Genomic DNA, 15,601 nt, shown 5'->3' with positions numbered 1-15,601 from the left:
AACATGCGTGCATGCGTCATGAAAGCATTTCTGAAGGTAAACATATTCAGCAGAATTCTGCCTGAGCAGGTGAAACACAGTGACAGCAACTTTATTTAATGTCTAAAAAGCCTCGGTGGTTTACCCAGTGCAAGTTCATCTACTCTATATTTCGTTAAACAAAAAAAGATGTAGTTAACTTACCAATGTGTCAGTAGCCTTGGTGTTTCTGAAAAGTATAATAAAACACACCAAAACACTCATGCTTGGTGAGGAAAAGAAAGAAAGGAAAAAAAGCCAGCACCTGATATAAAATTTAAAAAATTGAAAAAAAAACTTTACGGAATCTACATTCACAGAAGTCCAGTCACACCAGATAATACCTCGAGTAGGCTGGCTGAACCCAGTAAGTCTAAAAAAATCCTCTGTACCGCTCTGCATTTTTTGCGATTTACGCGAGGGAGAAGGATCTCCCGAGCATCTAAAGGCAGGCTTAGGCGACGCAGACGTACATTCATTTTATTTCGTGCAGCCTTGTGCTTGTCGCATTGCCACAAAATGCTTCCGTCTTCTGCTTCAACTTGGCACAGAGTGCAAACTGGAGACTGAAGGCGGCCTACTTTGTAGCCAGGCGGGCATGCCTGCGCTGTCGGTGCATAGGCGGAACACATGAAGGTCTTTAAGCCACCCATCTTCCCATGACTATATAGACGAAGCTTTTCTGTTTAGAGGCCAGAAGAGAGAGATTCAAAATGGTTGCAAGCAGGGGCTATGTGGCGTCTATGGTCATTTGGTGGTGTCAGAGATGGTGTAATTGTAACCTTTAAGTATAGGCCGAACTGGCGATCGAGACTGCCAGTGTGGGATGGGACCCACTGAATGCCAACGTTTATGCCAGCTTCTGAAAGATCCTGTAGCCTGGCACTCTCCACAGGGCCCCTGCGTCCGAGACCTGCTCACTGGCTCAGCTGACAAAACCTCGAGCATATTGATAAGCGGTCTCGTTCCCCTGGACGCCTGCATTGGCCGAGACTCATACCAGATCCTTTCTATCATTTGGCATCGTTTTGTATGCAGTGGCAGAGTTATGTTTCTTCGTGAAGTTGCGAAGGGCCATTTTTGAATCGCTAAGAATGGTGCTGGTGCCTTTCTGAACGTTCCGTAGTGCTATTTGACCTCTTCACTTGGACCGTGCAGCGTGCTCACAGCGAAAGCGTCTTTGCCTGTAAGGTTGTATTCTGCCGCATCAGCATACATGGCACTATTGTCCCTTTGGAACTTTTTGCCTAACGTTTTCGCCCTGGCTCTTTCCTGGCCTTCGTGATGATTTGCTTGCACATTCCGGGGAGAGGTTTTACCCGAATGTATTCGCGCATCCCTATCTGTAAGATTATCTGGCCTGAAGGGTACTCACCCCTGTGCCTAAGCAGGATGCAGAGCCCCGGCTCAGTCTGCCAGAGCCGCTGCTCTTGCAATGTGAGTTGTGCCTCAATGAGCTCTTCTAGGGTGTTGTGGACCCCGAGAGACAGAAGCCTCGCAGTGCAAGTGTTTCTGGGGAGGCCGAGAGCCTCCTTGTACAAACACCTGTCTTATCAGACAATTCAGCTTTTCACTCTTGGCCTTCTTGAAGTCGCCACGTTAATGAGCCGTACTTTGTTCTGGACCGAGGTCGTCAACCTGTCTAGCATCTGGATTGTGTAAACATCCCAAGCACCCGTATCGTGTCTACCTCCGGGATTTCATTTCCCTGGATTTCCAATCGTATCCTGTTCGGCTTCGTTTTGCAGGCCCTCCCGTTATGATGACCAGCAGTGTCGACTTTTGTGGGGAGCATCCCAGTCCTGCGCGATGGGCGTGGGTGTACAACGTCCGCCGCCTCAATCTGGCTGTCCAATCCGTAGCTTGCCCAAATCATGACATCAGCATATATATAGGGTGTGTCTAACACCCTCTGTGCCATCAAGCTTCCTAGGAAGCGTGATCAGCGCAGTGTTGAATAAAAAGGGGGATAAAACTGACCCTCTGCGGCACACCCCAAACAACACAACTACCCCAGGTCAAAATTCAAAGTGGGTCCACTTCAAAGTGGTTTATGGAACAAGTACCACTTGCAAGTGGAACCACTTGAGCAAGTGGGACCACTTTTGCAAGTGTCATCACTTGACCAAAGGGACCATTTGGAGCTACAAGGTCAAAAAAAATAATTGGAAATTTCAATTAGAACCAGCAGGATATTTCAGTTCGTTCCAACTAGGTTTTGAAATTGGTTTCAAATCATTTGAATTTTAAGGTGCAAAAGAGAAACTGATACTTGAGGACTGCAGGGCAATGCTCACCATGTTGTCACAGGAGAACTGCGCATGCCATCATGGAAATCAACACACACACACATACAAGTATACATCATGCACAAGAAACACATATACATTAGTAAAATTGGCTCATGTTTACATCCGCAGAACGCACTACGGCTCCCATATATATAATCCACTTCTAACACTCTCATACTATGGCCAGTGGCGCTTGCCCATTGAGCGCAGTTATTTCATATAATTTCGACCACAGTGACTTGGCAAATGATGAATGCAATTGAGTCGGTTAAGCTGCTAATAGTTCTTATTTTAAGAATCGTTTTAGTCTTCCCTTAATTGTTTGCCAAATATGCAAATGTTCATATGGATTGTGGCCCAATTGTGGCCACTTGCAGTCTAGTGGCACCACTTGAAAGCAAGTGGGACCACTTGTAAAACACTTGATATTGCCGCCAGGTGTCCCCGGGCGGCGTCTTGAGGACGAAGAAGTGAGACGCGCGTGCTCTTGGCAGCTGGGGCACTGCTTGATTCCTTGCGGCCTTTTTTATTCTGCATTCCATTGTGACATTTTGTCACAAATGGCGGCGATATTTTCACCTGGGACATCCTCTGGGCGTCCTGAAGATTAATTTTTGAGGACAGTGTGTTGTCCTGGGGGAATCCTGTATTGATCCTCAACAAGTCCTCACTTAGTGCTGTTATCCGGCCTCGGTATGTCCTCAGGACATCTTCAAATTTACTCTGGAGGACCTCCTCTGTCTGTTTTCAGGCCGTCAGATGACGATTAAGCCCAGGAAATGTGGGTCACTATTTGCTTAGTTATTGCAGACATTGTGCAGAGGGATTGTGAAACAGCTTCTAGGAAACAAATTTTACGAAAGTTTCACCATGCTCAACAATTGACCGGTTCGTTCACCACATTTCCATGGAGGTTGTTCTTCAAGCAATCTTTTCATACAGTGATAACTATAACTCCTAGGAGTTGAATTCTGCCGCCTCAGTGTAAAAGCCGCTCAGGGGCCAGATTACGCAACTGTGACAAATTCTGTCACAAATTATTGACAGTGACATCAAAATGAAGACACGATGAGACGTCACCACGTGACACAACGAGGAATCAGCCAATTACAGCAGGGCGGCACCCCGAGAGCATTCGAGGAATGCACGGGATTGAAAGTTAAAAGAAGCAACGGTTCTTCACTCCTTTTAACTTTCTATCCCGTGCATTCCTTCCCCCTTTCCTTTTTCAACTTACGCCTCATGGCACACTTCTCGAATAAAAAAAAAACCGTCTGCTTATTTTTTGTAAAGAACTGAGCAACGATGAAAATAACAAATTTTATTTTGCCAGAACATTGTGTTTAAAGTTTGAAAATATTAAGCAAAACAAAAAGCGTTCGAAGTATTGTGCTATTAAATTGGCTGGTGGGTAACTTTCGGTGCCGCGAGGGTGTGCTGACGGCAGTAAAAAGGCCGCTTTGCACGAAAGCAGCTGTTTCACGCCGTGTTATTGTTTGTTTTTTTTTTGCGGGGCGTCTGGAATCGAGCTACTGAAAAAAATTGCAACGAATGCAGTGAAGGCTACGTGACTACCGAAGCACTTGGTACGAAATCGACGAAGACAACTTGTTGAAGTATGTGTTGACCCGCCGCGATAGCTCAGTGGTTAGGGCGCTCGACTACTGATCCGGAGTTCCCGGGTTCGAACCCGACCGCGGCGGCCGCGTTTTTATGGAGGAAAAACGCTAAGACGCCCGTGTGCTGTGCGATGTCAGTGCACGTTAAAGATCCCCAGGTGGTCGAAATTATTCCGGAGCCCTCCACTACGGCACCTCGTTCTTCCTTTCTTCTTTCACTCCCTCCTTTATCCCTTCCCTTACGGCGCGGTTCAGGTGTCCAACGATGTATGAGAGATACTGCGCCATTTCCTTTCCCCCCAAAACCAATTATTATTATGAAGTCTCTGTTATTCGGCTCCTTCGATCGATGACAAAAATGCCAAAAGGTGAGGCGTTGCAGTATGTGACGAGTGGTTGTTTCTTTCCCCTTGGGAAACAGAAGACCACGAAGTGCCATTTGCTGGGAAAAATAAAGTGCTTTGCCAGCATAAGCGTGCCTTATTTATATGTAGCTGTGTGTCACAGAGGTGACGACGGCACCCACCCCTTCTGCGCACTAACTTTACAAATTGCCTCCAACACCCGCTGTACGCATTTGCTCACCGTCGGTTGTGCAATGCAGACGTACGCCTCATTATCAACGGCAGCCTGAAAGCCGCCCGTGGCAAAGAACCGCAGTCCACATATAGCACCTGCCGCCGCACCGACAGCGCATTCGCACTAAAACCTCCCAGTTCATCGGCGACTTCGTCACACAGCCGCTCCACAGTCTGCTTCTCTAGTCGAAAAAGGCATCGAAACAGCTCGTCCGGCAAGTTAAACGCGTCCTCGTGCGCTTTCCTTCGCCGTTTCTCGCGCCAGCGCAGCCGCCTCAGCCGTATCGCCGCGTACACCGCCGCCATTTTCTGTCACAAAGGCAACAGTCAAATTGACGGCCTCAAAACTGTGACAAAAACTGTCAAATAGCGGCAGCATAATTAGGTGTGCAACGTCATCTGCAGCCACCCATGACGCAAAAAAGCAAAATGGCCGCCGGCCACGACTGACCAATAGGAGCGAGTCTTATTGACACGTACTTTGTGACAAGTATTTGACAATTTTCCTAATTGACAGTTACAATATATCTCCTCAAGTCACATAATTTTTTTGTCAATTGTTTCTTACATTACATCGCTACTGTACACGTACAAGATCTTTTAAAATTGGCTGTGGTTTAGCTATGGTTAAACCTGGTAGGTAGCGAGAGCTACAGGCAATGGCCACGCTTAGGCTTCGCTGTGGTTAAGCGATGTAATGCTACTGATGATTTACTTGGCTAATCTCTATCTATGCTTGTTTCGTTCCAACGCTGAAGTCTGGCTTCCTTCAGAGACGCCAAACTCGGCACGTCGTCTTCTACCGTCGCGGATTTACTGTCGGAGGCTAAGCGAGCTCGTCTAGCCGCGTCGTCATTACGACGCTTATCGAGACGTTTGACACGCTTTTCTTCAGTCTCTTTTGCACGCTGTCTCGTCCTTGTTTCGTTGCGACGCCGAAGTCTGGCTTCTTTCAGCCTAGCCTAGCGTTTCAGCCGTTCTCCATAACGGCCGAAGCACAAGGCAGCGTTTCTTCGGCATCGCGTCAGCGAGTGGGCTACTGGCTTCGCCGGAGTCGAAAATTCAGCGCTTGGAGCGAGGCGACGCAGGGAGACGCAGATATCTGGCGAGGCCAGATCTCCGCGTCGGCGCCGGAAATACCTCATCGGTTGGGATTGGTGGGGCCAAAAGCCGCGGCCCGTTTCTGCGAAGGCAGCAGCGCCCCTTAGCTATACGGACAGGGGATAATTGAGGGGCTTTACCCACGATGTCACCCCAACCCCGTATGGTGACGCCAGTTCGTATGCCCTCATGTGTTTGGTCGCCCTCTCCTGCGGGCTCCGAGCGATGACGCCGGTAGACGAGACGCTGATGCGACGCCGAACGCTGCGGCTCGCCTCCCGCTATGCCGAACCGTATGTATATACACATTGAGACAGCCCATCTTCCTCTACTACGCATGTGCACAACTAGCGAGGCGAGGGGCTTCTGCTTCACGACGAGCGCAACGGCGGATCGAGTGACGTCATGCTAGATGTGCGCCCACACAAGCGTTTGCGGGTAGGTAGGACCTGCTCTCAAACGCTTCTGCGACCACGGCCGAGGTGCAACCATGGCGAAAGTGCGACCATGCTGAAGAGGCGAAGCGGCTACAGTTATGTAGCTCTCGCTACAATAAACATGCAGTTTTTAAGTAATGAAGGCCGAGTGCGAGAAATAGAGCTCGTTTTAAATGCCATAATATTGTCCTGCGATATGACGTTTCTAGGACATTTGAGGAATTTTCATTCTCGAGTCGTCCAGAAAAGTACAAACTGAGGACATCCTCATCAGTACATTTGGCTGTGATGCACTCAGAAAGTGCTCAGAACGTCCTGCTCAAGATATGGACGTTTTGACCATTTGAGGACGTCTTCAGGACGTTTAGTGTTGTCTGGGATGTGTTCCGACTCGAGTTCCCCCTTGGTGAGCTCCGCAGTCCTGTCAGACAAAAGATTCCTTACGTTGTCGGGTAATGGGGGAGATAAATAGTTTCTTCCTGCTTAACCGCGGCTGACACAGTTCAAAACCGCCCGGACCCCACCTCGTGATCGTGTACGCTACCGAGCGTACGCCGACCACGGCGGGCCTAGGTCTGAGGGAACAAAGGAACGACACTGGCTGATACAAACAGGCACTTATTGCTACAACAAATATGCCAGGAAGCAACAAAACACTCTAAGGAATTAATCGAGGCCGTCCGACTCGCCAGCAGGATTGCGAGCGAATGTTCGCCTACGCTAGGGCACGGGATACTCCGCGGCCAGACGGGACGAGATGCGGGAGTACGGTGCGGGAGCTACTTGGTTCGGGACAGTAGGTTTTTTTCAGGAACACAGAGTTGCGTTACAGAGATGTCCCATTCCGTATCCACGGCGCGCTTCGCGCGCAGACGACTTTGGCGCAAAAGTAGTGCACAAAAGCCATAGTAGCGAAAACGCAACAGCACACGACGCTAATGAAAGGTTTTTGTTTTCCGAAATGCTGTGAAAAACCTCTTAAAATGTTGAAGCTACAACATTTTTTTTCAAAAACATATCTATTTTTAAAAGTGCGCCTGTTAAGCACGAAATATTGGCTTTTGTTGTCTGCAATGCTTGGCCAATAGGAGAGCAAGCCATCGCTTATTTTGAGCAAACTTTGCATTTACATGCTTTTCTGCTCGTTTGTTGCCATTTATAGACATCATATTGAATGATAGGACATTCTTGATTATCTAACATTGTTTTTTTCATTATTTTTTGGCCAAAAGTTGTAGTTCTGCTGTCGGTAGCTCTTCGCCCCATGATTCAATTAGAGCGCCCATGATGGTACAGGTGGTCTTGAGGAAACTCCATGCAAACTCCCATAGGCGGGGCGCCAGCTTTCCCTCTAGTTAACAGTAAGAAACTCTAAGCAGAAAGCGGAGCGCCGCGGGCGATACGTCCGCTCCCGACGACGTTCCCCAGCCCAAGAGTCGTGCTGGTCGTGCTCTGTTCCGCGCGCGCGCAGCAAGCCGTCCGTGGCTCTTGTTAACCAGGGAATCACGTGGCGCGCCCCGCATCGAGGCGATGCTGTTGCTGCAAGGTGCATCGCGGGAAAGATAACCAAAAGGGGAAGTCGTGAGGGAAAGTCCCTGCAGTGTACTTATAGGTGTGTCGCCCTACGTCTAGTTCCGAGAGGTTGTAGAACATCGCCTCGTGCGGGACGTTATCGAACGCTTTCTTCAAATCCGACCCCAGGATAACCCGCATACCGTGGCCGTTCACCGGGTCTACAACAGGCTCACTACGCCCACTGCAGGGCAAAGGCTTCTCCCATATGTCTCTCCAAATAACTCGATTTGTACTTAGCCAGCTGCAGCCACCGTATCCCCGCAAACTTCTTAATATCTTCCGCCCCCTGCTACTTGCTTTCTCAATTGGAATCCACTCAGTTACACTTAAGGAACAGCAGTTACCTTGCCTTCGCATTACATTCCCTGACCAAGCCCATTTCTTCCTCTTAATTTCAACTAAGATATCATTAACCGGCTTTTGTTCCCTCATCCATTCTGCCCGCTTCCGATCTCTTAACGTTACATATAATTTTTCTTTAGATAGCTTGCTGCATTGTCCTTAAGCTGAACCCTTTTTGTTAGCCTCCACGTTTCTGCCCCCATAGGTGCACACCGGTAAGATACAGCTGTTGTATACTTTTCTCTCGAGGGATATTGGTAAACTGCCATTCATGATCCTGTCATATGCGCTCCACCCCATCCTTATTATTCTAGTTATTCCCCTCTCATGATCCGAATCAGCGGTCACTACCTGCCCCAATTAGACATTCCCTTAACTCTTCCAGCACCTTGCTACCAATTGTGGACTGCTGTCCTCTTGCGAAACTGTTGAACATTACTTTGGTTTTCTGAGTGTTAATTTTAGACCCACCGTTCTGCTCTGTCTAACTCATTGATCATGCTTTGCAGTTCATCTCCTGAATGACATAGCAAGACAATGTCATCAGGGAATCGCAGATTACTTATTCTTCATTAGCTCTTATTCCCGACTGTTTCCAATCCAGGCCTCGGAACACCTCCTGTAAGCAGGCGGTGAATAGCATTGGCTAGATAGTGTCGCTCGGCCAGACACCCTTCTTTATTGGAATTTTATTGCCAACTTTATGGAGCATTATAGTAGATGTTCAGTCGTTATAGATATCTTCCAGTATTTTGACATAAGAATCTTCTACACAGATTCCGCAATGCCTGCATGACTGCTGAGGTTTCCATCGAGTCCAATGCTTTCTCGTAATCAATGAAGGCTGCATGTAGGGGCTGGTTATATTCTGCGCATATCTCTATCACCTGATTGATATAGTGTGAATATGGTCTACTGTCAAGCATCCTTTACGAAAGCCTGTCTGATCATTTGGCTGATTGAAGTCTAAGGTTATCCCGACTCTGTTAGCAATTACCTAAGTAAATACCTTGTAGGAAACAGACAGTAAGCTGATCGGTCTGTAATTTTTCATATCCTCGATGTTTCCTTTCTTATTGACTAAAAATGAAATGGAGAGTTGTAACGTCAAGTTTTATCGCCTTCATGGAGTACTCGCCTTTTATCTCCATTTGTCTCCCACTGCTGGCTTCGCTTTTTATCGTTGCACGTTTATTGCTTGAGCTGCACACGTGCCATGATGCCATCCCGCGGGGAACTAAAAAAATTCAAGGAGGCACTTAAGACAACTTCCGTGCAGTAAAGTGATAGCATTTGTGCTTGCATTATGGCGCGATCTGCTGGGCCGGCGTCGTACATTGCGATGGAGGTTTTCAGTGGGCTCCACCTGATTGCGGTACGACACATTAAGGAAGAAGTAAATTTACCGGAAATGTACTTTTCTACTCGGTTAATTGTGACATCTGTAATTTATATGCTCATAATTACTCATGTAAACTTCTAAGACAACTCTGCATTCAAGATGCGCCTTCATTCACCTGCAAACATTGAATCATCGTGGGGCAGTCGTCGTGGGAAGAGGAAGCTGTTCTGAACGGCTGTCTTGAAATGCTTCTAGCTGGAAACAGCGCATCGGCAGTTGGCCGAGGTCTTCCGACACCTAGAGTTACCATGGGCTCGTACAAACTTGTCCTCCCTCAACTTCCTACTGGTAATGTTCTCCTCAACACTGTCTTTCTGCATGCTGACCTCAAGGGTCGCCTATACCGTGCTCCTGACTTCCTAGAGGCACTCGCGCAGATTTTGGACCTCCGTGAGATTCTGCAGAGTGGTGAGCTGGGCGAGTCGGTACATGATTGCAGAAAGAAAACCAGTGCAAAAGACGGGGACACAGAACAGGAACACAGGATGACGCTGGACTATCGATCGACTGCATTTATTTCAGAAACAATCACATTTATACCCATTCAGTATCAAACCACGCTTGCGCACACATGGCAGATTTACAAGAAAAGGTAGATTGCAGCATCACTGACAAACATCAGGACCGCAACGATTGTACGACACGTTACGTTAAGGAGTTCAAAAATCTAATTTCTTTATCTAATAGACTAACCGTCGTGTCACTTACACATCGATCTGCTTGCATACCATATCGGCGTAGAGGCATGCCATAGAGGCATACCATATCGTTACACAAGCAGATCGATGTGTAAGTGACACGACGGTTAGTCTATTGGATAAAGAAACTAGATTTTTGAACTCCTTAACGTAATGTACGTGTCGTAATATGGTTGCGGTCCTGATGCTTGTCAGTGATGCTGCAATCTACCTTTTCTTGTAAATCTGTCGTGTGTGCAAGCGTGGTTTGCTGAATGGGTATAAATGTGATTGTTTCTGAAATAAATGCAGTCGATAGTCCAGCGTCGTCCTGTGTTCCTGTTCTGTGTCTCCGTCTTTTGCGCTGGTTTTCTTTCTGCAGTGAGATTCTGTGTATTGGCTATAGTGCCAAATGAGCCACGTTTGGATGGTTACCTGCAATAGCTGTTACTCAAAGCAGAAGTTTATTAACAAAGCAGAGTTCCATGTCAAAGGTTTAAAGTGTATCGTATTTGACCTGAACACAAAAAACGTCAAGGTTAAGCTACTGTGGCTTCCACGCCATATGGAGCATTGTGGAAACTTTGGAGCCTTTTGGAACTGTACAAACTATCGAGCGTGATAAGTGGTCGTGCCCCGGCAGTATGGAGCTCATGGAAACAGTGAACCATGAAATTTCCCCCATGCTTAAGGACTGAGTGTCAACAAGTACAATTCCTCACACGCTCAATGTTCTCGGAGTACTGGCTTTAGTTGTTATCCCAGGTAGGCATCCGCTGTGTTTTCATTGTAGCCGACTGGGCCATGTACGGCGTCAGTGTCGTACGCCTCGGTGCACCCAATGCAGATACTTTCGGCACACAGTAGACAACTGTGTCATGAGCTAGCTATGCTGACAGGTTACGCCGGGGTAACTGGACACATGAGGATGAGGTGGTGTCAGAACATATTATGGATGTGTCGGATGTTGTGGACGCGTCGGGTGAACTGACTCATGAGCTCCAAACAGAATGGGGACCAAAGGCTCCCGTGCAAAATAGCAGCAAGGACAGCCTGCAAGTATGGACCATCTGGATCCCCGTATCCAGACCCAGGTCTGCTACTTTGAGTCCTGTGCTTGCTGCTCAGGAGCCATCTGTCACCCAGGGATCACGACCCCTTCTGTAGAGCCAGTGGAGATGCTACAGCCAGTGAATGTGCGACATGCCTTCTTCGCCGGTGATTCCCCTCGTCTGTTCAGCGCTGCTTTTCCAGATGTCCGCTCGCGCCGACGATCCCAGCCGAAGAGCCCCATGCCCCCCTCCCGCGCGCGGGCTTCAGCAGTCTCACGTACAGCGACGCTGGCGCCCTCCCTTGCCAGTTAGTGTAACTCACAAAGGAATGCGTTTCTCCTAGAGGTGAGGCTGCTGCTGCACGGTGCCTCGCGGGAAAGCAAACACAGGGGGCTGCAGGGCAGGTCCCCACATCCCCCCAACCTTAAATACACCCACGCGCCTGAAAGTACATGCTATGGAGGAGTCTCCTTGTCTTCATGTCCTTGAGGCACGCCTTGCAGCGGAGGTCACGCCGACAGCGTCCACGCAGACTTCCGCGGTGTTCCGAAGGCAGCGTGAAGGTCTCCGCTGGGACGACTCGCATGGCCCGCGGACTACCGTGTCCGCAGGCCCGCGAATAGAAGGCTGGTGGGAAAACTGCAGGCCAGGATTCTGCAGTAGTCGCCAGGGCAGCAGCAGCCGGAGTTGACCGCTGACTGATCTCGCCACAGCTGCCCCGGATGGATGCGGCGAACAGGATACAGGCCGCTCCGTCGCAGCAGGTGGCAGCGAGACGATGTGCTCCGAACAGGAAGCCTGGGTGGCTCCACTGGATCTGCAAAATTGCCGAAACGCTCTCGGCGTGCCATTAACGTAGGTCACAGGAGGGGAAACGGCATCCGCAAGGGCCTCGTGGCACAATGCCTAACTCGCTAGCAAAACGTGTCCGCGGCTGTGCAAACGCAAAGTTCGAGTGAACAAAGCCCTTTCTTGAGTTGGAGACTTCTCAGTTCGTGCGAGGTTACAAAAAAAAAAAACGGGCGGGCAGCAAAGTGCGCCCCCTCTCAACACCACGGTCCGGTGGTCGTGTACCTTCTGACGTGGTGCAGGCAGCTCCGAAAAGCCTCAGGCCTAACTACCACTCCGACAACGACCGTGAACACAACAAAGACCCGAAACGGGTTACGTGCGCGCAGCCACGAGGAGACATCAGCTTTGTGGGGTGGTCCTACCCCGCTCACTGCACAAAGCAGCTTCTGAGCAGTCGGCGCTCACCGTATCGGAGCGCCCGGTTCCGAGCTGCAATACCATGGCCAGCGAGCTCGTAGCGACACCCGTGGCCCCAGGCCATCCGGAGCCGCGACTCCCAGAGTCGAAAAAGAGACAGTAGAAAAAATGTACAGAAACTCGGACCACCCACGCGGCTTCCGTACTGACTCGCTTCGGGCTCGGCAACTCCGCGGGCGCTAGGCCTCGCGCTCCCTCGATGCGGACCAAGCGGTCCTCATGAAGAAACTCCAGGGAAATTTAAAAATGTGCTGAGCATGTCGAAAAGTTCAAACATGCTGCAGCGCAATACACCTCGCACTCAAGAAAGCATGCTGCAGGTCCTAGCGATCAAAATTCACTCAAGGCCTAGCACTTGTCAAGTCCGGACAGAGCATTCCTCGAACCGAACCGGCAGTCGTCCAACGTTCCAAGAGTGGGCCCCACGTTGGGCGCCTGATCTGGGGTTGAATTGGGGAGATATAAATACGTTCTCCCCACTCAATCGCGGCTGACACGGTTAAAAGCCGCCCGGATGCCACCCCGTGATCGCGTACGCTACCGAACGCACGCCAACCACGGCGGGCCTAGCTCTAAGGGAACAAAGGAGCGACACATTGGCCGACACAAACAGGCATTTATTGCTACAGAAACAATAACGCCAGCTAGCAACAAGGTACGCTAATGAATCGAGGTCGTCCGACTCACCAGCAAGGTTCCGAGCGAATGTTCGCCCACGCTAGGGCAAGGGATACTCCGGAGGCCGGACGGGACGAGTACGGGAGCGGGTCTCCCCGTCGCTTCCTTGCCCCGCCGGCGAAGAGCGGAGCCGCGAGCGACGCGTCCGCTCGCGCCGACGATCCCAGCCGAAGAGCCCGTGCCCCCTCCCGCGCGCGGGCTTCAGCAGTCTCACGTACAGCGACGCTGGCGCCCTCCCTTGCCAGTTAGTGTAACTCACAAAGGAATGCGTTCCTCCTCGAGGTGAGGCTGCAGGGCAGGTCCCCACAGCGCGTGTGCAAGCGGCCAATCCGGCAGCTCCACCACTTCCCTCGTTCCCCGTGCCATCCACGCTGCTGGCTGTGCCGCAAAGCTTTTGCCCCGATACCGCGGCCCTTACCGTGTCATAGCCGGACTCGGTCCCGTGACATACCGTCTTGAAGACCTGCCCGAGCGTCACTCACGCGGTGTGCACCGCATTTTTCCAGAGCATGTTTCGAACATGAAGCAATATGTCTCTGGCGCCCGGAGTGACAGCGGCGCAGATATCTGCGCCCTGCTCGAGCCTGCCTGCGCATGCGCAGACCGGCCCCTGCGTACACCGTAGGCGCACCGTCTGTACACCTAGGATGTGTCCATCGAGTTGGGGCTTAAGTCGGCATCACTGCGGGCACCGGAGACTTATAGCTTCATGTTCGAAACATGTTCTAGAAAAATGCGGTGCACACCACGTGGGCAACGCTCAGGCAGGTCCTCGAGACGGTATGTCACAGGCCCGATCCGGGCAACGACACGGTAAGGGCCGTGATATCGGGGCAAAAGCTGCGTGGCACGGTCAGTAGTGCGGATGGCATGGCAAATGAGGACCAAGTCGCCGGTCGAAAGGAGGGAAGTGGTGGAGCTGCCGGATTGGCCACTTTCACACGCGCATGAGCCATGAGAAGGTTGCGCTGGGTTTCGAGGTGGGCGCGACGAAGCCTTTGGGCGGAGTCTGGTGGCGACGCAGTAGGGTGGGGCAAGTCCAAGTGCTTGTCGAGGGTGATAGAGGGTGTTCTGCCAAAGACGACCCAGAACAGTCACATGTGTTGTTTCTTGCGCCGCAGTGTTGACGGTGAAAGCTGCAGCAGGCACAAAACGATCTCAGTTTGTGTGGGACGAAGCAACTTAGGACGCAAGTATATCCGCCAGGGTACGGTTGACATGCTCCATGAGGCCATTGCACTGCAGCTGATTGACGAGTGTAGTGGAATGCGCGATGTCGAAAGAGCGGAGGGCTCGCTCAAATTCGTGTGACATGAAGCAGCTCTTAGTCCGTGATGAGGCGTCGGGGTACACCGTGCCGGAGAACGAGATGCCGTTCCACAAACGACGGCATGAGCGGACGACGTGCCAGAAACGGGCAGTGCTTCGACCCACATGGAGAAGCGGTCGATCGCAACCAGAACATTCCAGTTGCCGGCGCGCGTCTTTGGAAACGGGCCCAAATGGTCGAGTCCAACCAGCTCGAAAGGTGACTCGGTGGCGAGAAAACCTGCATGGGTGGCTTGGGCTTCCTGTATTGGCGCGTCTGGCAGGACGCCACGTGCTCCTTGGCATCTCTAAACGTTGTAGAAATTGTAGAAATTGTCTCGTGCTCTACTATGCACGGTACGTCTGACACGCACTCTATATTGCTCTTATTTTATATTGACTTCGAAGACGGATGCTATTTGCAACGGTCATTGCATGGACATTCCTGCTGCCCTAACGGCTGTGTGCAATTATCCTATGTTAATTGGCGCTGAGTCATGATGAATAGCTCAGTCGTTACTAATCACCGAAATAAAAGATGCATAAAAATTCATATGATTGGACTTAGCTTCACTGCGGCGTTAGTTCGCATCTACCGACTGTTTGTGCCAAGTACTTGGTCATACATGCAAAGATACGTTCGTAACAAACTGCTGTTAAAAAACCTCGCTAAAACCCTCCCGAGTAAACTTCTCGTCAGAAGAATTTTTAAAACATTGCGTGGAAAATGTATATTTAGAGAAGTTTTTAAAACGTTTCTGAATACACCTCTTGATAAACCTCCATCCCTGAGAGGTAACTGCCGGAGGGGCCAATCATCAATCAAAAAAGAGCAGAGTAGAGAGGCGGGCAAGGAGGGTATGCGAGGGTCGGCGGCGCGGCGGAAAAGTTCACAGAAAGGCGCTACTTTCAAAATCACGTTGTCGGACTGTGGGGAGGCGGTCAATGGCGACTTTTCTCTGAGCTGAAATAGCACATGTGAAATAGCGTTAACAGCAAAACATCGGCAAATGTCTTCTCAAATGCAAGTGTTGCGCAAAAGACTTCCAAACTATACAGGCAGCGATACAGGCGCAAGCGTGCGGATGCTTGTTCACACCGAGAATGGCACGGGCGCACGGCAGAAGCGCGTGGCATAGGTAGCTAACATGTTGCGCCGCGCGCAATGTGTTTTCCTGCTCGCACCGCCCCTACGACCAAGAAGCTCGAAACTTGGGGAAAAAAAGGCCGTCAGCTAGAGGTTTGCGTGCAGCC

Source organism: Amblyomma americanum, chromosome 1 (genome assembly GCF_052857255.1).
Source record: "Amblyomma americanum isolate KBUSLIRL-KWMA chromosome 1, ASM5285725v1, whole genome shotgun sequence".
Taxonomy (NCBI): domain Eukaryota; kingdom Metazoa; phylum Arthropoda; class Arachnida; order Ixodida; family Ixodidae; genus Amblyomma; species Amblyomma americanum.
This window is presented reverse-complemented; position numbering follows the sequence as displayed.